Source organism: Scyliorhinus torazame, chromosome 29 (assembly GCF_047496885.1).
Source record: "Scyliorhinus torazame isolate Kashiwa2021f chromosome 29, sScyTor2.1, whole genome shotgun sequence".
Taxonomy (NCBI): domain Eukaryota; kingdom Metazoa; phylum Chordata; class Chondrichthyes; order Carcharhiniformes; family Scyliorhinidae; genus Scyliorhinus; species Scyliorhinus torazame.
In genome coordinates, this window is record NC_092735.1 from 10342220 (window position 1) to 10367854 (window position 25635).

Sequence of the window (25635 nt, forward strand, 5' to 3'; positions counted from 1 at the left end):
TCCACCTAACCTGCACATCTTTGGACTGTGGGAGGAAACCGGAGCACCTCCGGAGGAAACCCACGCACACATGGGGAGGACGTGCAGACTCCACACAGACAGTGACCCTAGCCGGAATCGAACCTGGCACCCTGGAGCTGTGAAGCAATTGTGCTATCCATAATGCTACCGTGCTGCCCACAAAAAAAACTAGCAGTTACAAAATGTCTCAAGATGTATCAAAGTACTGACAGCCAGTAAAGCACTCTTGAAATGAAATGAAAATCACTTATTGTCACAAGTAGGCTTCAATGTAGTTACTGTGAAAAGCCCCTAGTTGGCACATTCCGGCACCTGCTCAGGGAGGCTGATACGGAAATTGAACCGTGCTGCTGGCCTGCCTCGGTTTGCTTTCAAAGCCAGTGATTTAGCCCTGTGCTAAACAGCCCCTTCATCATGAATGGAAACTATTTTCACCCGCCATTGCTAACAACATCCTGAATTGGAATCTGAATTTAATTTATTGTCAAGTGTACCGAGGTGCAGTGAAAAGTATTGTTCTGCGTACAGTCCAGACAGATCGTTCCGTAGATGAGAAAAATATAGGACATGCATAAGTACACATTGTACTGTATTCTTGGCGCCATCAACAACGATAGCCTGCATTTATCTAGCCCCTTTAATGCTCCAAGGCTCTTCTCAGGAGCCTGTTCCAACCAAATACAGATTGTTTAGCTGAGTTGGCTGGAGAGTTGGTGTGATGCAGAGCGAGGCCGGCATAGAATCAGTGAATCATCGAATCTACAGTGCAGAAGGAGGCCATTCGGCCCATCGGGTCTGCACCGACCCTTGGAAGCAGCACCTGACTTCAGCTCACGCCTCCACCATATCCCCGTAACTCCACCTTACCTTTTGAATGCTATGGGGGCAAAGGAAAAATTAGTCTGTGGTCATCTGGGACCATGGAGTCTTTACTCACTGCATGTAGCCCCAGTGGCCTAATGGATAAGGCACTAGCTTTCTAAGTCAGGGATTGTGGGTTTGAGTCCCATCTGGGGTGAAGCATATTTTTGGTTAGCACTGCTGCCTCAGAGCTACAGAGTTCCGGGTTCAATTCTGCCCTTGTGTGACTGTCTGTGTGGAGTTTGCACTTTGCCCCACCGTGTCTGCGTGGGTTTCCTCCCATCGTCCAAAGAAGTGCAGGTTAGGAGGATTGGCCACGCTAAATTGCCCCTTAGTGAACAAACGTTTAGGTGGAGTTACTGGGTTACGGGGATAGGGTAGATGCATGGGGTGCTCTTTCCAGGTTACATTGCAGACTCGATGGGCCAAATGGTCTCCTTCTGCACTGTAAATTCTATCTATCTGTCTAAAATTTACCATCCAGCCACCTCAGGAAGAGATACGGAGAGGTGATCAAACCGAGGTCAACGAGCGGTGTTTGAAGTAGCATTCCGATCTAAAGCACACAGGGGGGAGAAAGGTGGAGAGGTTGGGGGAGGGAATTCAAACAGACCGCGTGCAGGACAGAATATTATATGAGATCAATTCTTGGCCAAGAGTTGGTTTGGTGATGTGGGTGGGCTGGTGACAGCAGATTTGATCGAGAGGGGGGCAGTACCCAGGGAGCAAGACCCATTGCCTATCAGCTGGCACGGCCGGTCAGAGTGTTGGGTATCAGGGTGTTGGGTATCAGGGTGTTGGGTATCAGGGTGTTGGGTATCAGGGTGTTGGGCATCAGGGTGTTGGGTATCAGGGTGTTGGGTATCAGAGTGTTGGGTATCAGGGTGTTGGGTATCAGGGTGTTGGGTATCAGGGTGTGGGGTATCAGGGTGTTGGGTATCAGGGTGTTGGGTATCAGAGTGTTGGGTATCAGGGTGTTGGGTATCAGGGTGTTGGATATCAGGGTGTTGGGTATCAGGGTGTTGGGTATCAGGGTGTTGGGTATCAGGGTGTTGGGTATCAGGGTGTTGGGTATCAGGGTGTTGGGTATCAGGGTGTTGGGTATCAGGGTGTTGGGTATCAGGGTGTTGGGTATCAGAGTGTTGGGTATCAGGGTGTTGGGTATCAGGGTGTTGGGTATCAGGGTGTTGGGTATCAGGGTGTTGGGTGTCAGGGTGTTGGGTGTCAGGGTGTTGGGTATCAGGGTGTTGGGTATCAGGGTGTTGGGTATCAGGGTGTTGGGTATCAGAGTGTTGGGTATCAGGGTGTTGGGCATCAGGGTGTTAGGTATCAGGGTGTTGGGTATCAGAGTGTTGGGTATCAGGGTGTTGGGTATCAGGGTGTTGGGTATCAGGGTGTGGGGTATCAGGGTGTTGGGTATCAGGGTGTTGGGTGTCAGGGTGTTGGGTGTCAGGGTGTTGGGTATCAGGGTGTTGGGTATCAGAGTGTTGGGTATCAGGGTGTTGGGTATCAGAGTGTTGGGTATCAGGGTGTTGGGTATCAGGGTGTTGGGTATCAGGGTGTTGGGTATCTGGGTGTTGGGTATCAGGGTGTTGGGTATCAGGGTGTTGGGTATCAGAGTGTTGGGTATCAGGGTGTTGGGTATCAGGGTGTTGGGTATCAGGGTGTTGGGTATCAGGGTGTTGGGTATCAGGGTGTTGGGTATCAGGGTGTTGGGTATCAGGGTGTTGGGTATCAGGGTGTTGGGTATCAGAGTGTTGGGTATCAGAGTGTTGGGTATCAGGGTGTTGGGTATCAGGGTGTTTGGTATCAGGGTGTTGGGTATCAGAGTGTTGGGTATCAGGGTGTTGGGTATCAGGGTGTTGGGTATCAGGGTGTTGGGTATCGGGGTGTTGGGTATCGGGGTGTTGGGTATCAGGGTGTTGGGTATCAGGGTGTTGGGTATCAGGGTGTTGGTTATCAGGGTGTTGGGTATCAGGGTGTTGGGTATCAGGGTGTTGGGTATCTGAGTGTTGGGTATCAGGGTGTTGGGCATCAGGGTGTTGGGTATCAGGGTGTTGGGTATCAGGGTGTTGGGTATCAGGGTGTTGGGTGTCAGGGTGTTGGGTGTCAGGGTGTTGGGTGTCAGGGTGTTGGGTATCAGAGTGTTGGGTATCAGGGTGTTGGGTATCAGGGTGTTGGGTATCAGGGTGTTGGGTATCAGGGTGTTGGGTATCAGGGAGTTGGGTGTCAGGGTGTTGGGTGTCAGGGTGTTGGGTATCAGAGTGTTGGGTATCAGGGTGTTGGGTATCAGGGTGTTGGGTATCAGGGTGTTGGGTATCAGGGTGTTGGGTATCAGGGTGTTGGGTATCAGGGTGTTGGGTATCAGGGTGTTGGGTGTCAGGGTGTTGGGTATCAGGGTGTTGGGTATCAGGGTGTTGGGTATCAGGGTGTTGGGTATCAGGGTGTTGGGTATCAGAGTGTTTGGTATCAGGGTGTTGGGTATCAGGGTGTTGGGTACCAGGGTGTTGGGTATCAGGGTGTTGGGTATCGGGCTGAGGCACCGGGATTCGGTTCTCATGAACAAGAGGGCGCAAGGGGAGATTGGGGAGCAACTAGGAAAAAGATACGAGTTCAGCACTGGGACAGCAGGAATCTCAGAGGAGGTTTAGCCCAGTTACCGAGGGGGACGGCGGGAAGCAACGGAAGCAGCTGATTGGATGTGGTCTCAACCCTCATGACCAGGGGCTTAATGAAGAAAATCACAAGTCAATCTTCGTCATTCTTCACACATTGTTGGAGATGAGGGCTGAGGGGGAGAGATGATATTTCGTGGAGGAGAAGTGGCTCTCATTGCGTTCCAGGATGAATAGAGGCCAGATCTAGCCAAGGGGAGTACCACCTGATAGTGTCCTCAGGTGGGTATCAGTGCGCGATGAACTTCATGGACGGGATGGTAAGGTCCTAGCCTCCTGAGCCAGGGAGAGCGGGTTTGAGTCGCCACTGGGGTGATGTCCAGTTAAAGATCGACACCATGGCGTTTTCAGCAGTGTGTGTAATGGATGGGGTCAGGGTCCTTCCTTTGGATTCCTGTATTTCCCATTTCTTTGACTTTGTCGCTATCATTTTTGATCCATGGATATTTAATTGAGAGGCACCTTTAAGTTGAGCAGAGGAAGTGAGTAGGGGAACGCGGAGAGAAGGCAGGAACGTGAGCTTAGTGAGTGTCAGAGCAGCCATGGGCTTATTAAACGGCAGAGCAGGCTCGAAGGGCCGAATGGCCTCGTCCTGTTCCTATTTGTTATGACCTTCTGGAAGGGACAATTTGCAAGGCGCAGAAGGAGGGGATTGGGATGAATTTGTTTCATGGACCTGCCAAAGAGCCAGGCAGAATATACAGAGGTCTGAAGACCCCCACATCCAGATATAGAAACAGCTTCTTCTCCACAGCTACTAGACTCCTCAACGACTCTCCCTCGGACTGATGTATATCCTGTAAGAACACTGTTCACGATACCCTGTGCTGCTATTGCTCATGTATTTGCTTTGTTTGGCCCCTTGTTCTGCACTGTAACCAATCACTGTTTGTTGATGTACTTTGTCGATTATTCTTTTTGTCTACTGTGTACGTATTGCGTACGTTTCCTTGGCCACAGAAAAATGCTTATCACTGTACCTCGGTACATGTGACAATAAATCGATCAAGACGTCCAAATTTCACTTATCGGCATTTGGCCCCAGTGGCCTAATGGATAAGGCACTGGCTTTCTAAGCCAGGGATTGTGGGTTCAAGTCCCATCTGGGGTGGCGCTCAATTTTAAACATTCTCCCTCTGGCTCATTTAACCCCTCAATTCAATCTCGATCTCAATTCAAATTCACGTCAGCTCCAATCTGCTCTCTTTAAAAATCCCCACGACTTTAGTGAGATGAAGGAAAAGCAGATTCCCGAAGAACAATTGGGTAAACGCTGGAAGATAATCTTTGCAAGGTGAAGAGGCCGGGAGTGGGATGGGTGGCACAGTGGTTAGCACTGTGGCCTCACGGCACCAGTGATCTGGGTTCAGTTCTGGCCTTGGGTCAGTGTGTGGTGGAGTTTGCCCTCCAACCCCACCCCCGCCCTGAACTTAACATCAACCCCTTTGCTCTTTCCAATCTGGGACCATCTAAGAGCAATTGACAAAACTGAAACTCTGCATGTTTCTCAACTTTCAAAGTGCGCATCCTGAGTCTAAACTATTTTCACCTGTCAAACCTGTCGTCGCAAATAACATCCTGGAGCTATCTACAACAGCAACCTGCCTTTATCTAGCCCCTTTAATGTCCCAAGGCTCTTCACAGGAGCGTGCTCCAACACAATGTTACATCCAGCCTCATCTGGAAGGTGCCAGGAGAGGTGATCAGAACCGAGGGCCAAGGGGCAAGGTTTAAGCAGTGTTGAGATCTTGTGGAGACAGGGGTAGAGAGCTGGAGGGGGTTTAGGGATGGAATCCCAGAACATAGGGCCCAGGCACAGCCGCCAATGGAACTCAGGGAAGGGCAAGAGGGCAGGATTGGAGAGACAGTGACCTGGAGAGTCCCGGCAGTTTGGAGGGTGGCAAATGTAACTCCGCTATTTAAAACGGGAAGGAGGGGGAATAAGGGAATTACAGACCAGTTCGTACAAGAGCAAGGATGTCTTTGTGCGACTGTACAGAGCCTTGGTAAGGCCACACCTGGAGTATTGTGGGCAGTTTTGGTCTCCTTACCTAAGAAAGGATATACTTGCCCTAGAGGGGGCTCAGCGAAGGTTCACCAGACTAATTCCTGGGATGGCAGGATTGGCGGATGAGGAGTTATTGAGTCAACTGGACCTGTATTCCCTGGCATTCCGAAGAATGAGAGGGGATCTAATTGAAATTTATAAAATGCTGACAGGGTTGGACAGACTGTGTTCCCTTTGGCCGGGGGCGGGGGGGGGGGGTGGGGGGGCTGGTGGGTGGTTGTCTAGTACAAGGGGTCACAGGCTGAGGATACAGAGTAGGCCATTTCAGACTGAGATGAGGAGAAATGTCTTCATTCAGAGGGTGGTGAATGTGTGGAATAAATGTATATATATTTAAGGAGGAAGTAGAGAGATTTCTGGACTCTAAAGGCAGGAAGGGGTGTGGCGAGAGCGCGGGAGAACACCCTTGAGATAGAGGATCAGCCACAATAGTATTGAAGGGCAAGGCAGGCTCGAAGGGCCAAATGACCTCCTTAAAGAGAGCAAGCTTGGAGCTGAAGTGAATTTGAATTTGATAAAGTTGACACAGGGCTGTGATGAGCCAGAGGGTGAATGTTTAAAAATGAGAACCACCCCAGATGGGACTTGATCCCACAATCCCCAGCTTAGGAGGCCAGTGCCTTATCCATTAGGCCACTGGGGCTACATCTGACACACAGCCAATCTAAGAGCAATTGACAGCTCTGAAATGCGTTAAGCTTCTCACGTTTCAAGGTGTCAATAAAAGCCAATGACCGCAGATGTTGACAAAGAGTCAAAACATTAGCTCCCTTCTCGCTCCACAGAAGCTGTCAGACCTGCAGAGATTGTCCAGCATTTTCTGTTCAAGGTGTTCATGGATGGAAACAATTAGCAGAGAAAAACCACAATGCAGAAAAGGCCGTTTGGCCCATCAAGTCTGCACTGACCCTTTGAATGAATACTCTGCCCGTGTCCACACCCCGATCCACCCCACGCCTTAATAACCTAACTTGCACATCCCTGCACACTAAGGGGCAATTTAGCCCGGCCGACCCACCTCACCTGCACATCTTTGGACTGTGGGAGTAAACCGGAGCACCCGGAGGAAACCCACGCAGACACGGGGAGAAGGTTCAAGCTCCACACAGACCGTCACCTGAGGCCGGAATCGAACCCAGGTCGCTGGAGCTGTGGCGCAGCAGTGCTCACCGCCTTGCCGCCCAGATCAATGATTCTTTATTCCACTGGCATTAAACTGCTAAATGCACACATGAAAAAGCATCTCTTTAGCGAGCAGACTCCTTTGGAAAGGAGTTAGAGGCGGGTCTGTGGGAGGAGGCTCTGAGCAGGTTCAACGCATCCTCATCATGTGCCAGGCTCAGCCGGATTCAATTCAAGGCGGTTCACCGGCACAAATGGCAGTGGCCCGGATGAGCCGGTTTTCCGGGGTGGAGGACAGGTGTGGGGTGTGCAGGAGGGCCCGCAAATCATCTCCACATGTTTTGGGCATGTCCGAAGCTTAGGGAATTCTGGCGGGGATCTGCAGATGTCATGTCCACGGTGCTAAAAACGAGGGGCGGCACCGAGTCCAGAGCTGGCGGTATTTGGAGTTTCGGAAGACCCGGAAGTCCAGGGGGTGAGAGAGTCTGACGTTTTGGCCGTTGCCTCCTTGGTAGCCCGGAGACGGACCTTATTAGCATGTAGGGACCCGGAGCCCCCGAAAGCGGGAGTTTGGGTTAACGACTGGCTGGGTTTCTCAGGCTTGAGAAAATTAAGCTCGCCCTGCGAGGATCAATGTTGGGGTTCGTTTGGAGGCGGTAGCTGTTCATCGACTTCTTCGGGGAAAACTAGTTCAATAGTGGGGTGGGGGGGGGGGGGGGGGGGGGGGCTAGGCAATAGGAGAGTTAGGTTAGTTTGGTTTAGGTTAGTTAGTCGGGAACAGTGAGAGATGGAGGGTTGTGTTACGCATTGAATTATGTTTACATTTTTATTTGTATCTTTAGTTGTTATAAAACCATAAATGCCTTAATAAAATGTTTGTGAGAAAAAAACCAAGCAGACACCTTACAGCGGACGACAATTGTTCGACACCCCGAATCAAAGAAACCGCGAAGAGCTGTACTCCGCGCTCTGATGCGCGATCAATTGCACAGAGACTAAAGTTGGGGACAACTGTGGCTTTATTACAGTCAGATGCGGGGCCTCCTGCTGCAGCTGGCGAAATGGCAGGGCACTGGAGGTCATGCATATTTATACAGTTCTCCCTGGGCGGAGCCAGCCGGCAGGAGCTACCGGTGAACCTGTAGTGCAGGTCCTACCTTACATCTCCTATTACAGTGGTTCACCACGCGCTCCGAATCTGCGGTGTTGCCAAACGAGGATGAGCTGGAATGCCTGACTCTCAGTGGAAGTGAGGGCTTGTGATTCTGGACCCTTGCCCGTTTTACCTCCTATTTATTCCCCACCCTCCTCAAAATGGGGATTAAGGCTTTGTGGTAGTCACCGCTGTTGTATTGTATATACTGTATACGAGGGTATTACGGTAAGGTCCCTGTACTACAGGTACGGGGATAGATCCCTGCCTGCTGGCTCCGCCCAATAGGCGGAGTATAAATGTGTCTGCTCTCCGAACTGCAGCCATTTCGGCAGCTGCTGTAGGAGGCCACACATCTCTGTGTCATAAAGCCTCGATTACTCTCTACTCTCGTCTCGTCGGAATTGAGAGTGCCTCAGACTTAAAAGTGAACTTGAAGGACGGCAAAGACAAGGTTGAGAATCAGCACACCTGGTGTTAGTTCCACTCAAACATCTGAGCCCTAAATTACTTTGCCATCTGGACCTGCTGATGTTATGGATTGTAACCCATGCTGCTCTGTGTAGTGTGTCACATGATTCCATGGTGACATCATCAGAGGCACCTGGGAGATTTTCCCGCTTCCATCTTAGACCGTGAGCAACACCTCAGCAATAAACTCAATTGGTGAAGTAACCTACAGCGTGGCAATACAGTTATCATTTGTTGGTACTGTGAGTAAAGGTAAACCCCCCCCCCCCCCCCCAGAAACATAACAGGACCACAATTGGCATCTCGGGGCTTTTCGAACTCTGGGGGTACTCCGGGCGATCTGGACTGTCTTCGTTGCCCGGTAGTTACTGAATACCCTCGTACCACTTTGCTGCCCCCAGGTCCCTGGTCACCGACACAGACCTTGGGCCTCTCTCACAGGCTCCTTCTTCACCTGCCCACGCTTCATCCGCCTCCCGTGGCCTCTGACCTCACTCCCCCGAGGCTGCCAAAGAAACCACCCGATCCTCCGCGAGGCCCCTAGGTGGTAGAGATTTCCCCAACTCACCGCTTTCTTTTGGCATCACCACATGTCGGTGGGGGTCTGGCCAACAGCTCCCATGGCCACCCTGGGACCCTATGCAAGTTGGGAGACCGTGTGACTCTCCAACATTAATATTATTTACTTCAATCATTCCCAGTTGTACCGTGTTCCACGTTCTTGCCACGAATTGGATAAAGATCTTTCTTCTGAATTCCCTCTTGAATTTCTCGGTGATTTCTTTTTGATCGCCTCTCGTTCAACTTCCCCCTCCACCAAGAGAAAACATTCTCTTTGATCCCACTCTTTCATAATCGTAAAGACCTCTATTCACTCATTCCCGAGTCTCCCTCTTTCAAGAGAGCCAGCCTCTTCAATCCTTCCCTGATATTTCTACCCACACATTTCTGTTATCATCCTTGTAAATCTTCTCAGCACCCTCTCTTGTTCCTCTATAATCTTTTTATAAAATGTTAACCAGAACAAAGCACAAAGAACAATAGAGCACAGGAACAGGCCCTTCGGCCCTCCAAGCCTGCGCCGACTATGGTACTTGCCCAAACTAAAACCGTCTGCACTTACGGAGTCCGTATCCTTCCATTCCCACCCTATTCACACGTTTGTCCAGATGCTCCTTAAATGCCGCTATCGTACCTGCTCCCACCACCTCCCCAGGCAGCGCGGCCCATATATTTACCACCCTCTGTGTAAAAAACGTGCCTCGCACATCTGTTCTAAACTTTTCCCCACGCACTTTAAACCTCTGTCCCCTAGTACTTGACTCTCCTACCCGAGGAAAGAGCATCTGACTATCCACTCTGTCCATGCCCCTCATAATCTTGTAGACCTCTATCAGGTCGCCTCTCAACCTCCGTCGTTCCAGTGAGAACAAACCGGGTTTATCTAGCCTCTCCTGCATACAGTACTCTTAGTCGAACCAAAATTCGAGACAGGTTTAACATAACTTCCCTACTTTTCAATTTCCAGAAATAAAGCCAAGTCCAATGGCAGCTAAACCTTGGGTGGCAACCCCAGGGGGGAGTTAATGGGATCACGATGTCCCCCCTCCTCCATCTATGAGTGCGCCCCTCATTGACACTGAGCCCCAGGAGATGTCCGGATCTGTTCTTGCCCTGCTCATCTTACATATAGGCTCGGGATGGGGCCTTGGGCTGGGATTTGGGCTGACAGAGCTGCTGCACCTTCCTACTGGCTACCGTGGGCTGGTTGACCCATGTATGTGGCGGGGGGATGTAGTTGAGAGGGGTTGCTTACAGCGCGTACTGTGTGTGTAATAGGGCAGGGGGGTGTGGCTGCTTACAGTGTGTTGGGGTGTGGGTGAGGGACTGAAATCCTCAGCAGAGAATTGAAAGATTATTTGATTATCGCACGTTAAAATCAATGATGTCAAGATGGCCTTTAACGAACCTTGGGGGTGATGTTTCTATAGTTCAGTAATGCTGAATGCAAATGTCATCACCAACAGCATCTACTGTCCCTAACCAAAGGCCATGAGCTGGAGTGATGGACTGGCGGGCACATAAAATTATAACAAATCACATATTCTTTAAATTACATATCTTCCTATTTATATGCTGCATTTATGAGATGTTGGTCAAGAATATGTGAACTTTAATAACTATATCCTGAATGTTACTGTAGCTGCTTCATGTTTTTGTTGGCATCAGGGGTCTACTTAATTTTCAAGTGTTAAAGTGGGGTTACATCGGGAAATAGAATCTCTACAGTGCAGAAGGAGGCCAGCCTGCACTGACCCTCCGAAAGAGTACTCTGCCCAGGTCCACTGCCCCGCCCAACCTGCACACTAAGTGGGCAATTTATCACGGCCAATCCATCAAATCTGCACACTGTTGGACTGTGGGAGGAAACCGGAGCACCCGGAGGAAACCCACGCAGGCACGGGGAGAACGTGCAAACTCCACACAGCCAGTCACCCGAGGCCGGAATCGAACCCAGCTCCCTGGCGTTGTGGGGCAACAGTGCTAACCACCATGCCATCGCTCCCACAGTTTGGGAAACACTGATTTACTGGGCTAAATCACTGGCTTTGAAAGCAGACCAAGGCAGGCCAGCAGCACGGTTCAATTCCCGTAACAGCCTCCCTGAACAGGCGCCGGAATGTGGCGACTAGGGGCTTTTCACAGTAACTTCATTTGAAGCCTACTTGTGACAATAAGCGATTTTCATTTCATTTCATTTAGTCCTTGGTTTGATTTTTTAATAATGGCTTTGCTAACCTATGGTGTAACATTTTGTGATCGGTGAATTTCTTCTTTAAGATCTCTTTGTTCCTCCACCTCATCAAGGTTTGTACCTTTCAAGTAATAAATGACCACCCCATTCTTCCTATCTCACTTTGGCCTGTGTGGGAATTGAAGTTGTCAATTATTTGCTCAATCTGCAGGTTTATTACTGCTGAGGGTGAAATGTAATAAAATACATCAGCGATTAACATCCCCCCTCCCCATTCTGTTTGGCACAGGGCTAAATCGCTGGCTTTGAAAGCAAACCAAGGCAGGCCAGCAGCACGGTTCAATTCCTGTACCGGCCTCCCCGAACAGGCGCTGGAATGTGGCGACTAGGGGCTGTTCACAGTAACTTCATTGAAGCCTACTTGTGACAATAAGCGATTTTCATTTTCATTCATTTAATTCAAATAAATCTGGAAATTACTGGATTGACCCATCCGATGGTGAAATAAATCTGCCATACTTACTGTACCTGGCCCATATGTGACTCTAGGCCCACAGCAATAAGAGCAGCACGTTAGCACTGTTGCTTCACAGCGCCAGGGACCCGGGTTCGATTTCCAGCTTGGGTCACTGTCTGTGCGGAGTCTGCACGTTCTCCCCGTGTCTGCGTGGGCTTACTCCGGTTTCCTCCCACAAGTCCCGAAAGGCGTGCTTGTTTGGTGAATTGGACATTCTGAATTCTCCCTCCGTGTACCCAAACAGTGGCGACTAGGGGTTTTGCACAGTAACCTCATCGCAGTGTTAATGTAAGCCTACTTGTGACACGAATAAACATTATTATTATGCGGTTGGCTCTTAGCTACCTTCAGGAGCGGCCCAGCAAACCACTCAGATGTATTTAAGGAGGTAATAAATATTGGCTTATACGGGGTCCTGTGACTGAATGAGCAAAGCCCGGGTGGCCCTGTTTTCAGATAAGATCGTGCTACGCTGAGAAATTCCCCTCTTCCTCCCATTAAGAATCTCCTCAAAAACCTACCACTAAACAAATGAATGAAGGCAGACATTAATGAATGCCATTCACTCACTGGAATCAGTCCTGTCCTTGAAGAAAATGGAGAGAAAAGGCAGCAGCAATACCTGACATTTAAGAAATAAGGCAGCAATTGTAAATTTATGCATGACTCAGCTAAAAAATAGCAATTAAAACATTTTATTGACTGTTACAGGAATGAGACAAACAATAGAAACTGCTATTAACAATTAAACATACACTGATAACAATACATTGCATTTGCTGGAGATCGAAGACTGTCATGGTTGATCAGACCTCGAGCAGACTCTCCGAATACCCACTCGTCCTTATCTTCCACAGGTGAGAATTCATGTTCGGCAGGATTACCGCGATCGATTGGCTGTTTCCTGATCAATAACAAGCATTGGTCCCCAGACCAATGGCACAGCTTCACCTCAACTGAACTGTTAATCAAATCATTGAATACCTACAGTGGAGAAAGAGGCCATTCGGCCCATCGAGTCTGCACCGACCCCCTGAAAGAGCACCCTATCTAGGCCCACTCCCCCGTCCTATCCCCGTGACCCCAGCTACCCTGCACATCTTTGTGGAGTGGGGTGAGACCCACGCAGACACGGGGAGAGCGTGCAAACTCCACACGGACAGTCACCCGAGGCCGGAACTGAACCCGGGTCCCTGGCGCTGTGAGGCAGCAGTGCCAACCACTGTGCCACCGTGCCGCCCAAATAAATGAACTGCAGCCAAATGCCGAGAGGCTAAAGAACTGAAGACGTTCTTGACGTTATTATCTGGTCCGTATTCCTTCTACAGACACCGATACAAAAGCCAAATCCCGCAGGCGCTGGAAATCTGAAATTAAAACAAAACGTGCTGCGATAGTCAGCAGGTTCAGGCGGCATCTAGGGAGATAAACAGAGTCTTCGATCTGTAACATGAATTTTGTTCCCCTCGGCGGTTGCTGCCTAACCTACTGAGTACTTCCAGCATTTTCTTTTTGTCAACCACCCCCCACCGCTGACATCTTAACTATATTTGAAGAAGTTGATGAACGGCCACATCTCCGGGCAAATCCCCCCACAAACCCTCTCAAGGCCAACTTTATCTTCTCCAGCCTGAGGAACTCTTCCAGGTCACCCACCCAACCCCCTGGTTTCGACGGCCCCGAGTCCCGCCATTTCAATAGGATCCGTCTCCGGGCTACCCGGGAGAATGGCCAAGACGTCAGCCTCTCTCTCGCCCCCCTGGACTCACGGGTCTTCTGACACTCCAAAGTTCGCCACTTCTGGACTCGGGACCACCTTCAACCTCAAGGCCTCCGACATAAGGTCGGCGAACCCCCGCCAGAATCCCGCAAGCTTCGGACAGGCCCAAAACATGTAGGCATGGTTCGCGGGCCCACCGCCCACACCTATCCCCTTCAAAAAACCTGCTCATCCTGGCCGCGGTCATATGCACTGTGGACCACCTGAAACTGAATAAGGCTTGGCCTAGCACACCGGGAGGATGCGTCCGCCCTCCTCAAAGCCTCCTCCAACAAACCAGCCTCCAACTCCCTCCCCAACTCTTCCTTCCACTTACGCTTCACCACCCCTCCCAATCCATCAACTCTTCATAGACGTCTGACACTCAGCCCTCACCTACCCCTGTTTGTGACACCGCCTTGTCCTGTAGCCCCTGGGACGGCAGGTGGGGACAGGTCGGTACCTTCTTCCTGACAAAATCACTCACCTGCAAATACCGCAACCCATTCCGGGCGGGCAACTCAAATTCCTCCTCCAACCCCTCCAAGCTCGAGTAGCAGCTCCACACGAATAGATCCCCAAAACGCTCATTCGCGTCGGGACGCCCCAAAGGTGCGGAATCCTCCTCACCTTCAGGGGCTAGGCCGGCCCCGGAGTGGTTTGCGCCACACCGGCGGGCGGCGAAGGGCCTCCGCCGGCTGGCGAGAGTTGGCGCATGCGCGGGAGTGCCAGCGTGTGCTGACGTCACCCCAGCGCATGCACAGGGGGCTTCGTCTCCGCTGCGGCATTGGCGGACCGTTACAGCCGCCCGGCGCGGAGGAATAGAGTGCCCCCACGGAACAGGCCCGCCCGCGGATCGGTGGGCCCCGATCGCGGGCCAGGCCACCGTGGGGGCACCCCCCCGGGGCCAGACACCCCCGCGGCCCCCCGAGAACCCCGGAGGCCGCCCGCGCCGCCAGGTCCCACCGGTAAGGACCTACTCTAATTTGTGCCGGCGGGACCGGCAAAAAAAACAGGCGGCCACTCTGCCCATCGCGGGCCGTAGAATCGCCGGGGGAGCCGCTGCCAGCGGCCGCTGACTGGCGCGGCGCGATTCCCGCCCCCGCCAAATCCCCGGGGCCAGAGAATTCGACAGCCGGCGGGGGCGGGATTCACGGCGCGCCCCCGGCGATTCTCCGACCCAGCGGGGGGGTCGGAGAATCCCGCCCATGATTCCCACAGATCGATGCCCGCACCGACGCCCCCTCCAGCCTCGGGTGTAGCCGCCACTGTCCCCACACCCTCAGGGCCGCCACCACTACCGGGCTTGTGGAGTACCGGGCTGGCGAGAATGGTAAAGCATTTTTCTGTGGCCAAGGAAACGAACGCAGTACGTACACAGTAGACAAAAAGAATAATCGACAAAGTACATCGACAAACAGTGATCGGTCACAGTGCAGAACAAGGGGCCAAACAAAGCAACTACTTGTTCTAGACACCCCTCCCCCCCAGCCAGAGGTAACACAGTCTGTCCAACACTGTCAGCATTTTATAAATTTCAATTAGAACCCCTCTCATTCGTCCAAATTCCAGGGAATGCAGGTCCAGTTGACTCAATCTCTCCTCATCCGCCAATCCTGCCATCCCAGGAATTAGTCTGGTGAACCTTCGCTGCGCTCCCTCGAGGGCAAGTATATCCTTTCTTAGGTAAGGAGACCAAAACTGCCCACAATACTCCAGGTGTGGCCTTACCAAGGCTCAGTACAGCCGCAGTAACACATCCTTCCTCGTGTACGAACCGGTCTGTAATTCCCTGTTTTTCCCCCTCCTTCCTGTTTTAAATAGCGGAGTTACATTTGCCACCCTCCAAACTGCCGGGACTCTCCAGGTCCCTGTCTCTCCAATCCTGCCCTCTTGTCCTTCCCTGAGTTCCATCGCTCCATCATTGGCGGCCGTGCCTGGGCCCTATGCTCTGGGATTCCATCCCTAAACCCCCTCCAGCTCTCTACCCCTGTCTCCACAAGATCTCAATGCTGCTTAAACCTTGCCCCTTGGCTCCCGGTTTTGATCACCTCTCCTGGCACCTTCCAGGTGAGGGTGGGTGTAACATTGTGTTGGAGCACGCTCCTGTGAAGAGCCTTGGGACGTGAAAGGGGCTAGATAAAGGCAGGTTGCTGTTGTAGATAGCTCCAGGATGTTGCTAGCGACGACAGGTTTGACAGGTGAAAATAGTTTCCACTCAGGATGCGCAGTTTGAAAGTTGAGAAACATGCAGAGTTTCAGGTCTGTGAAACTCGCGTGCAGGGCAGAATATTATATGAGATCGATTCTTTGCCAAGAGTTGGTTTGGTGATGTGGGTGGGCTGGTGACAGCAGATTTGATCGAGAGGGGGGCAGTACCCAGGGAGCAAGACCCGTTGACTATCAGCTGGCACGGCCGGGCAGAGCGTTGGGTATCAGGGTGTTGGGTATCAGGGTGTTGGGTATCAGGGTGTTGGGTATCAGAGTGTTGGGTATCAGGGTGTTGGGTATCAGGGTGTTGGGTATCAGGGTGTTGGGTATCAGGGTGTTGGGAATCAGAGTGTTGGGTATCAGGGTGTTGGGTATCAGGATGTTGGGTATCAGGGTGTTGGGTATCAGAGTGTTGGGTATCAGGGTGTTGGGTATCAGAGTGTTGGGTATCAGGGTGTTGGGTATCAGGGTGTTGGGTATCAGAGTGTTGGGTATCAGGGTGTTGGGTATCAGGGTGTTGGGTATCAGGGTGTTGGGTATCAGGGTGTTGGGTATCAGGGTGTTGGATATCAGGGTGTTGGGTATCAGGGTGTTGGGTATCAGGGTGTTGGGTATCAGGGTGTTGGGTATCAGGGTGTTGGATATCAGGGTGTTGGGTATCAGGGTGTTGGGTATCAGGGTGTTGGGTATCAGGGTGTTGGATATCAGGGTGTTGGGTATCAGGGTGTTGGGTATCAGAGTGTTGGGTATCAGGGTGTTGGGTATCAGGGTGTTGGGTATCAGAGTGTTGGGTATCGGGCTGAGGCACCGGGATGCGGTTCTCATGAACAAGAGGGCGCGAGGAGAGATTGGGGAGCAACTAGGAAAAAGGGACGAGTTCAGCATTGGGACAGCAGGAATCTCAGAGGAGGTTTAGCCCAGTTACCGAGGGGGAGGGCGGGAAGAAACGGAAGCAGCTGATTGGATGAGGTCTCAACCCTCATGGCCAGGGGCTTAATGAAGAAAATCACAAGTCAATCTTCGTCATTCTTCAACATTGTTGGAGATGAGGACTGAGGGGGAGAGATGATATTTCGTGGAGGAGAAGTGGCTCTCATTGCGTTCCAGGATGAATAGAGGCCAGATCTAGCCAAGGGGAGTACCACCTGATAGTGTACTTAGGTAGGTATGAGTGCGCGATGAACCTCATGGACGGGATGGTAAGGTCCTAGCCTCCTGAGCCAGGGAGAGCGGGTTTGAGTCGCCACTGGAGTGATGTCCAGTTAAAGATCGACACCATGGCGTTTTCAGCAGTGTGTGTAATGGATGGGGTCAGGGTCCTTCCTTTGGATTTCTGTATTTCCCATTTCTTTGACTTTGTCGCTATCATTTTTGATCCATGGATATTTAATGGAGAGGCACCTTTAAGTGAGTAGGGGAACGCGGAGAGAAGGCAGGAACGTGAGCTTAGTGAGTGTCAGAGCAGCCATGGGCTTATTAAACGGCAGAGCAGGCTCGAAGGGCCGAATGGCCTCGTCCTGTTCCTATTTGTTATGACCTTCTGGAAGGGACAATTTGCAAGGCGCAGAAGGAGGGGATTGGGATGAATTTGTTTCATGGACCTGCCAAAGAGCCAGGCAGAATATACAGAGGTCTGAAGACCCCCACATCCTGATATAGAAACAGCTTCTTCCCCACAGCTACTAGACTCCTCAACGACTCTCCCTCGCACTGATCTGTTCCCTGTACAAACCCTATTCACGATACCCTGAGCTGCTCTTGCTCATGTATTTGCTTTGTTTGGCCCCTTGTCCCGCACTGTGACCGATCACTATTTGTCAATGTACTTTGTCGATTATTCTTTTTGTCTACTGTGTACGTACTGTGTACGTTTCCTTGGCCGCAAAAAATGCTTTTCACTGGACTTCGGTACATGTGACAATCAGTCAATCAAGTCTTCCAAATTTCACTCACTACCATGTAGCCCTTCTGGCCCAATGGATAAGGCACTGGCCTCCTAAGCCAGGGGTTGTGGGTTCAAGTCCCATCTGGGGTGGGGTTCCTTCTTAAACGTTTTTCCTCTGGCTCATTTAACCCCTCAATTTAATCTCAATCTCAATTCAAATCCACGTCACCTCCAATCTGCTCCCTTTGAAAATCTCCACGACTTTAGTGAGATGAAGGAAAAGCAGATTCCCGAAGAACAATTGGGTAAACGCTGGAAGATAATCTTTGCAAGGTGAAGAGGCCGGGAGTGGGATGGGTGGCACAGTGGTTAGCACTGTGGCCTCACAGCACCAGCGATCTGTTTAGCACCGGGCTAAATCGCTGGCTTTGAAAGAAGACCAAGGCAGGCCAGCAGCACGGTTCAATTCCCGTAACAGCCTCCCCGAACAGGCGCTGGAATGTGGCGACTAGGGGCTTTTCACAGTAACTTCATTTGAAGCCTACTTGTGACAATAAGTGTTTTTCATTTTTCATTTCATCTGGGTTTAGTTCTGGCCTTGGGTCAGTGTGTGGTGGACTTTGCACTCCAAACCCCACACCCGCCCTGAACTTAACATCAACCCCTTTGCTCTTTCCAATCTGGGACCATCTAAGAGCAATTGACAAACCTGAAACTCTGCATGTTTCTCAACTTTCAAAGTGCGCATCCTGAGTGGAAACTATTTTCACCTGTCAAACCTGTCGTCGCAAATAACATCCTGGAGCTATCTACAACAGCAACCTGCCTTTATCAAGCCCCTTTAACGTCCCAAGGCTCTTCACAGGAGCGTGCTCCAACAATGTTACACCCACCCTCACCTGGAAGGTACCAGGAGAGGTGAGCAAAACCGAGGGCCAAGGGGCAAGGTTTAAGCAGCGTTGAGATCTTGTGGAGACAGGGGAAGGGAGCTGGTGGGTGTTTAGGGATGGAATCCCAGAACATAGGGACCAGGCACGGCCGCCAACGATGGAGCGATGGAACTCAGGGAAGGGCAAGAGGGCAGGATTGGAGAGACAGGGACCTGGAGAGTCCCGGCAGTTTGGAGGGTGGCAAATGCAACTCCGCTATTTAAAACGGGAAGGAGCGGGAATAAGGGAATTACAGACCAGTTCGTACACGAGGAAGGATGTGTTACTGCGGCTGTACAGAGCCTTGGTAAGGCCACACCTGGAGTATTGTGGGCAGTTTTGGTCTCCTGACCTAAGAAAGGATATACTTGCCCGAGAGGGAGTGCAGCGAAGGTTCACCAGACTAATTCCTGGGATGGCAGGATTGGCGGATGAGGAGTGATTGAGTCAACTGGACCTGCATTCCCTGGAATTTGGAAGAATGAGAGGGGATCTAATTGAAATTTATAAAATGCTGACAGGGTTGGACAGACTGTGTTCCCTCTGGCTGGGGGGAGGGGTGTCTATAACAAGGGTCACAGGCTGAGGATACAGAGCAGGCCATTTCGGACTGAGATGTGGAGAAATGTCTTCATTCAGAGGGTGGTGAATGTGTGGAATAAATGTATATATATTTAAGGAGGAAGTAGATAGATTTCTGGACTCTAAAGGCAGGAAGGGGTGTGGCCAAGCGCAGGGGACACCGTTGAGAAAGAGGATCAGCCACAGTAGCATTGAAGGGCAAGGCAGGCTCGAAGGGCCGAATGGCCTCGTTAAAGAGAGCAAGCTTGGAGCTGAAGTGAATTTGAATTGAGATAAAGTTGACACAGGGCTGTGATGAGCCAGAGGGTGAATGTTTAAAAATGGGCCCCCACCCCAGATGGGACTCGAACCCACAATCCCTGGCTTAGAAGGCCAGTGCTTTATCCATTAGGCCACTGGGGCTACATTTGACATGCAGCCAATCTAAGAGCAATTGACAGCTCTGAAATGCGTTAATCTTCTCAAGTTTCAAGGGTGTTAATAAAAGCCAAAGACCGCAGATGCTGACAAAGAGTCAAAACATTAGCTCCCTTCTCGCTCCACAGAAGCTGCCAGACCTGCAGAGATTGTCCAGCATTTTCTGTTCAAGGTGTTCATGGCTGGCACATCTTTGGACTGCGGGAGTAAACCGGAGCACCCGGAAGAAACCCCGCAGACACGGAGAGAACATGCAGACTCCGCACAGACAGTGACTGAAGCCAGGAACCTGGTCATGTGAAGCAACAGTGCTGACCACTGTACCAACCTGCCACCCCAATACCGAGGATAGCTCCAGATGTGCGTCCAAGCTTGGTAGATAGGGCACAGGCAATGCCATTTGAATCAGGAAGAGTGATGAAGCGACTCTGTGACAACTTCCTTGCTTGTTGGAGCTGCCATCCAATTACCTCGATGCTTTTATTGAATCTGCTTCCCTCAGCTCACTGTCACCATGGGGATTGTTGAAGAGAGCAGATTGGAGCTGGAATGAATTTGAACAGAGAGGTTCTGAGGAGCCAGCGAGAGAATGTTTCAAAATACACACACCACCCCAGATGGGACTCGAACCCACAATCCCTGGCTTAGAAGGCCAGTGCCTTATCCATTAGGCCACTGGGGCTACATGCTGTTCTGCCTCAATCAAAGCACAATTGAAACTAGGCTGCCGATGGGGACCGAACATCTCTGAAATGTCTCGTGTTTCTCAAAGTGTTCATCATGAATGGAAACTTTTTTCTCCCGCCATTGCTAACTACATCCTGAATTGGAATCTGAATGTAATTTATGGTCATGTGTACCGAGGTACAGTGAAAAGTATTGTTCTGGGTACAGTCCAGACAGATCGTTCCGTACATGAGAGAAATATAGGACATGCATAAGTACACAATGTAATGTATTCTTGGAGCCATCAACAACGATAGCCTGCATTTATCTAGCCCCTTTAATGATCCAAGGATCTTCTCAGGAGCTTGTTCCAACCAAATACAGATTGTTTAGCTGAGTTGGCTGGAGAGTTGGTGTGATGCAGAGCGAGGCCGGCATAGAATCAGTGAATCATAGAATCTACAGTGCAGAAGGAGGCCATTCGGCCCATCGGGTCTGCACCGACCCTTGGAAGCAGCACCTGACTTCAGCTCACGCCTCCACCATATCCACGTAACTCCACCTCACCTTTTGAATGCTAGGGGGGCAAAGGAAAAATTAGTCTGTGGTCATCAGGGACCATGGAGTCGTTACTTCGCGCATATAGCCCCAGTGGCCTAATGGATAAGGCACTAGCTTTCTCAGTCAGGGATTGTGGGTTCGAGTCCCATCTGGGGTGACGCATGTTTTTGGTTAGCACTGCTGCCTCAGAGCTACAGAGTTCCGGGTTCAGTCCCGCCATTGCGTTACTGTCTGTGTGGAGTTTGCACTTTTCCCCACCGTGTCTGCGTGGGTTTCCTCCCATCGTTCAAAGAAGTGCAGGTTAGGAGGATTGGCCACGCTAAATTGCCCCTTCGTGCACAAAAGTTTAGGTGGAGTTACTGGTGACGGGGAGAGGGTAGATGCATGGGGTGCTCTTTCCAGGTTCCATTGCAGACTCGATGGGCCAAATGGCCTCCTTTTGCACTGTAAATTCTATCTATCTGTCTAAAATTTACCATCCAGCCACCTCAGGAAGAGATACAGAGAGGTGACCCAACCGAGGTCAACGAGCGGTGTTTGAAGTAGCATTCCGATCTAAAGCACACAGGGGGGAGAAAGGTGGAGAGGTTGGGGGAGGGAATTCAAACTGACCGTGTGCAGGACAGAATATTATATGAGATCAATTTTTGGCCAAGAGTCGGTTTGGTGATGTGGGTGGGCTGGTGACAGCAGATTTGATCGAGAGGGGGGCAGTACCCAGGGAGCAAGACCCATTGACTATCAGCTGGCACAGCCGGGCAGAGTGTTGGGTATCAGGGTGTTGGGTATCAGGGTGTTGGGTATCAGAGTGTTGGGTATCAGGGTGTTGGGTATCAGGGTGTTGGGTATCAGGGTGTTGGGTATCAGGGTGTTGGGTATCAGGGTGTTGGGTATCAGGGTGTTGGGTATCAGGGTGTTGGGTATCAGAGTGTTGGGTATCAGGGTGTTGGGTATCAGGGTGTTGGGTATCAGGGTGTTGGGTATCAGGGTGTTGGGTATCAGGGTGTTGGGTATCAGGGTGTTGGGTATCAGGGTGTTGGGTATCAGAGTGTTGGGTATCAGGGTGTTGGGTATCAGGGTGTTGGGTATCAGGGTGTTGGGTATCAGAGTGGTGGGTATCAGGGTGTTGGGTATCAGAGTGTTGGGTATCGGGGTGTTGGGTATCAGGGTGTTGGGTATCAGGGTGTTGGGTATCAGAGTGTTGGGTATCAGGGTGTTGGGTATCAGGGTGTTGGGTATCAGAGTGTTGGGTATCAGGGTGTTGGGTATCAGGGTGTTGGGTATCAGAGTGTTGGGTATCAGGGTGTTGGGTATCAGAGTGTTGGGTATCGGGGTGTTGGGTATCAGGGTGTTGGGTATCAGGGTGTTGGGTATCAGAGTGTTGGGTATCAGGGTGTTGGGTATCGGGGTGTTGGGTATCAGGGTGTTGGGTATCAGAGTGTTGGGTATCAGGGTGTTGGGTATCAGAGTGTTGGGTATCAGGGTGTTGGGTATCAGGGTGTTGGGTATCAGAGTGTTGGGTATCAGGGTGTTGGATATCAGGGTGTTGGGTATCAGGGTGTTGGGTATCAGGGTGTTGGGTATCAGAGTGTTGGGTATCAGGGTGTTGGGTATCAGAGTGTTGGGTATCGGGGTGTTGGGTATCAGGGTGTTGGGTGTCAGGGTGTTGGGTATCAGAGTGTTGGGTATCAGGGTGTTGGGTATCAGGGTGTTGGGTATCAGAGTGTTGGGTATCAGGGTGTTGGGTATCAGAGTGTTGGGTATCAGGGTGTTGGGTATCAGGGTGTTGGGTATCAGAGTGTTGGGTATCAGGGTGTTGGGTATCAGAGTGTTGGGTATCAGGGTGTTGGGTATCAGGGTGTTGGGTATCAGGGTGTTGGGTATCAGGGTGTTGGGTATCAGGGTGTTGGGTCTCGGGCTGAGGCACCGGGATTCGGTTCTCATGAACAAGAGGGCGCGAGGGGAGATTGGGGAGCAACTAGGAAAAAGATACGAGTTCAGCATTGGGACAGCAGGAATCTCAGAGGAGCTTTAGCCCAGTTACCGAGGGGGAGGGCGGGAAGAAACGGAAGCAGCTGATTGGATGTGATCTCAACCCTCATGGCCAGGGGCTTAATGACGAAAATCACAAGTCAATCTTCGTCATTCTTCACACATTGTTGGAGATGAGGGCTGAGGGGGAGAGATGATATTTCGTGGAGGAGAAGTGGCTCTCATTGCGTTCCAGGATGAATAGAGGCCAGATCTAGCCAAGGGGAGTACCACCTGATCGTGTCCTCAGGTGGGTAACAGTGCGCGATGAACCTCATGGACGGGATGGTAAGGTCCTAGCCTCCTGAGCCAGGGAGAGCGGGTTTGAGTCGCCACTGGAGTGATGTCCAGTTAAAGATCGACACCATGGCGTTTTCAGCAGTGTGTGTAATGGATGGGGTCAGGGTCCTTCCTTTGGATTCCTGTATTTCCCATTTCTTTGACTTTGTCGCTATCATTTTTGATCCATGGATATTTAATGGAGAGGCATCTTTAAGTTGAGCAGAGGAAGTGAGTAGGGGAACGCGGAGAGAAGGCAGGAACGTGAGCTTAGTGAGTGTCAGAGCAGCCATGGGCTTATTAAACGGCAGAGCAGGCTCAAAGGGCCGAATGGCCTCCTCCTGTTCCTATTTGTTATGACCTTCTGGAAGGGACAATTTGCAAGGCGCAGAAGGAGGGGATTGGGATGAATTTGTTTCATGGACCTGCCAAAGAGCCAGGCAGAATATACAGAAGTCTGAAGACTCCCACATCCAGATATAGAAACAGCTTCTTCTCCACAGCTACTAGACTCCTCAACGACTCTCCCTCGGACTGATGTATATCCTGTAAGAACACTGTTCACGATACCCTGTGCTGCTATTGCTCATGTATTTGCTTTGTTTGGCCCCTTGTTCTGCACTGTAACCAATCACTATTTGTCGATGTACTTTGTCGATTATTCTTTTTGTCTACTGTGTACGTATTGTGTACGTTTCCTTGGCCACAGAAAAATGCTTATCACTGTACCTCGATACATGTGACAATAAATCGATCAAGATGTCCAAATTTCACTTCTCAGCCTGTGGCCCTAGTGGCCTAATGGATAAGGCACTGGCCTCCTAAGCCAGGGATTGTGGGTTCAAGTCCCATCTGGGGTGTGGTTCCTTTTTTAAACATTCTCCCTCTGGCTCAATGCAACCCCTCAATTCAATCTCGATCTCAATTCAAATTCGCGTCAGCTCCAATCTGCTTTCTTTAAAAATCCCGACGACTTTAGTGAGATGAAGGAAAAGCAGATTCCCAAAGAACAATTGGGTAAACGCTGGAAGATAATCTTTGCAAGGTGAAGAGGCCGGGAGTGGGATGGGTGGCACAGTGGTTAGCACTGTGGCCTTACGGCATCAGTTATCTGGGTTCAGTTCTGGCCTTAGGTCAGTGTGTGGTGGAGTTTCCACTCCAACCCCACCCCCGCCCTGAACTTAACATCAACCCCTTTGCTCTTTCCAATCTGGGACCATCTAAGAGCAATTGACAAACCTGAAACTCTGCATGTTTCTCAACTTTCAAATTGCGCATCCTGAGTGGAAACTATTTTCACCTGTCAAACCTGTCGTCGCAAATAACATCCTGGAGCTATCTACAACAGCAACCTGCCTTTACCTAGCCCCTTTAACGTCCCAAGGCTCTTCACAGGAGCGTGCTCCAACACAATGTTACACCCAGCCTTATCTGGAAGGTACCAGGAGAGGTGATCAAAACCGAGGGCCAAGGGGCAAGGTTTAAGCAGTGTTGAGATCTTGTGGAGACAGGGGAAGGGAGCTGGAGGGGGTTTAGGGATGGAATCCCAGAACATAGGGCCCAGGTACGGCCGCTAACGACGGAGCGATGGAACTCAGGGAAGGGCAAGAGGGCAGGATTGGAGAGACAGAGACCTGGAGAGTCCCGGCAGTTTGGAGGGTGGCAAATGTAACTCCGCTATTTAAAACGGGAAGGAGCGGGAAAAACAGGGAATTACAGACCGGTTCGTACAAGAGGAAGGATGTCTCACTGCGGCTGTACAGAGTCTTGGTAAGGCCACACCTGGAGTATTGTGGGCAGTTTTGGTCTCCTTACCTAAGAAAGGATATACTTGCCCTAGAGGGAGCGCAGCGAAGATTCACCAGACTAATTCCTGGGATGGCAGGATTGGCGGATGAGGAGAGATTGAGTCAACTGGACCTGCATTCCCTGGAATTTCGAAAAATGAGAGGGGATCTAATTGAAATTTATAAAATACTGACAGGACTGCCTTCATTGGTCGGGGCATTGAGTATAAGAATTGGCAAGTCATGTTGCAGCTGTATAGAACCTTCGTTAGGCCACACTTGGAGTATAGTGTTCAATTCTGGTCGCCACACTACCAGAAGGATGTGGGGGCTTTAGAGAGGGTGCAGAAGACATTTACCAGAATGTTGCCTGGTATGGAGGGCATTAGCCATGGGGAGCAGTTGAATAAACTCGGTTTGTTCTCACTGGAACGACGGAGGTTAAGGGGCGACCTGATAGAGGTCTACAAAATTATGAGGGGCATAGACAGAGTGGATAGTCAGAGGCTTTTCCCAGGGTAGAGGGGTCAATTACTAGGGGGCATAGGTTTAAGGTGAGAGGGGCAAGGTTTAGAGTAGAAGTACCAGGCAGGTTTTTTTATACAGAGGGTAGTGGGTGCCTGGACTCACTACCGGAGGAGGTGGTGGAAGCAGGGATGATAGCGACATTTAAGGGGCATCTTGACAAATACATGAATAGGATGGGAATAGAGGGATATGGACCCAGGAAGTGTAGAAGATTGTAGTTTAGTCGGGCAGCATGGTCGGCACGGGCTTGGAGGGCCGAAGGGCCTGTTCCTGTGCTGCACTTTTCTTTGTTCTTTGTTTGTTTGGACAGACTGTGTTCCCTCTGGCTGGAGGGGGGGGGGGGGGGGGGTGGGGTGT

The 25635-nt window shown here is 50.9% G+C and overlaps 4 non-coding genes across 4 annotated transcripts; 2 read left to right on the forward strand and 2 right to left on the reverse strand.

Annotated features, from left to right (window-relative positions):
- Positions 1-4595: 4595 nt before the first annotated feature.
- trnar-ucu (transfer RNA arginine (anticodon UCU)) lies at positions 4596-4668 on the forward strand. The gene has a single exon. It is a non-coding gene; the product is annotated as a tRNA-Arg (tRNA).
- Positions 4669-19338: 14670 nt separating this feature from the next.
- On the reverse strand, positions 19339-19411 carry trnar-ucu (transfer RNA arginine (anticodon UCU)). Its single transcript has one exon. It is a non-coding gene; the product is annotated as a tRNA-Arg (tRNA).
- Positions 19412-20035: 624 nt separating this feature from the next.
- trnar-ucu (transfer RNA arginine (anticodon UCU)) lies at positions 20036-20108 on the reverse strand. The gene has a single exon. It is a non-coding gene; the product is annotated as a tRNA-Arg (tRNA).
- Positions 20109-23750: 3642 nt separating this feature from the next.
- On the forward strand, positions 23751-23823 carry trnar-ccu (transfer RNA arginine (anticodon CCU)). The gene has a single exon. It is a non-coding gene; the product is annotated as a tRNA-Arg (tRNA).
- The last annotated feature ends 1812 nt before the right edge of the window (positions 23824-25635 follow it).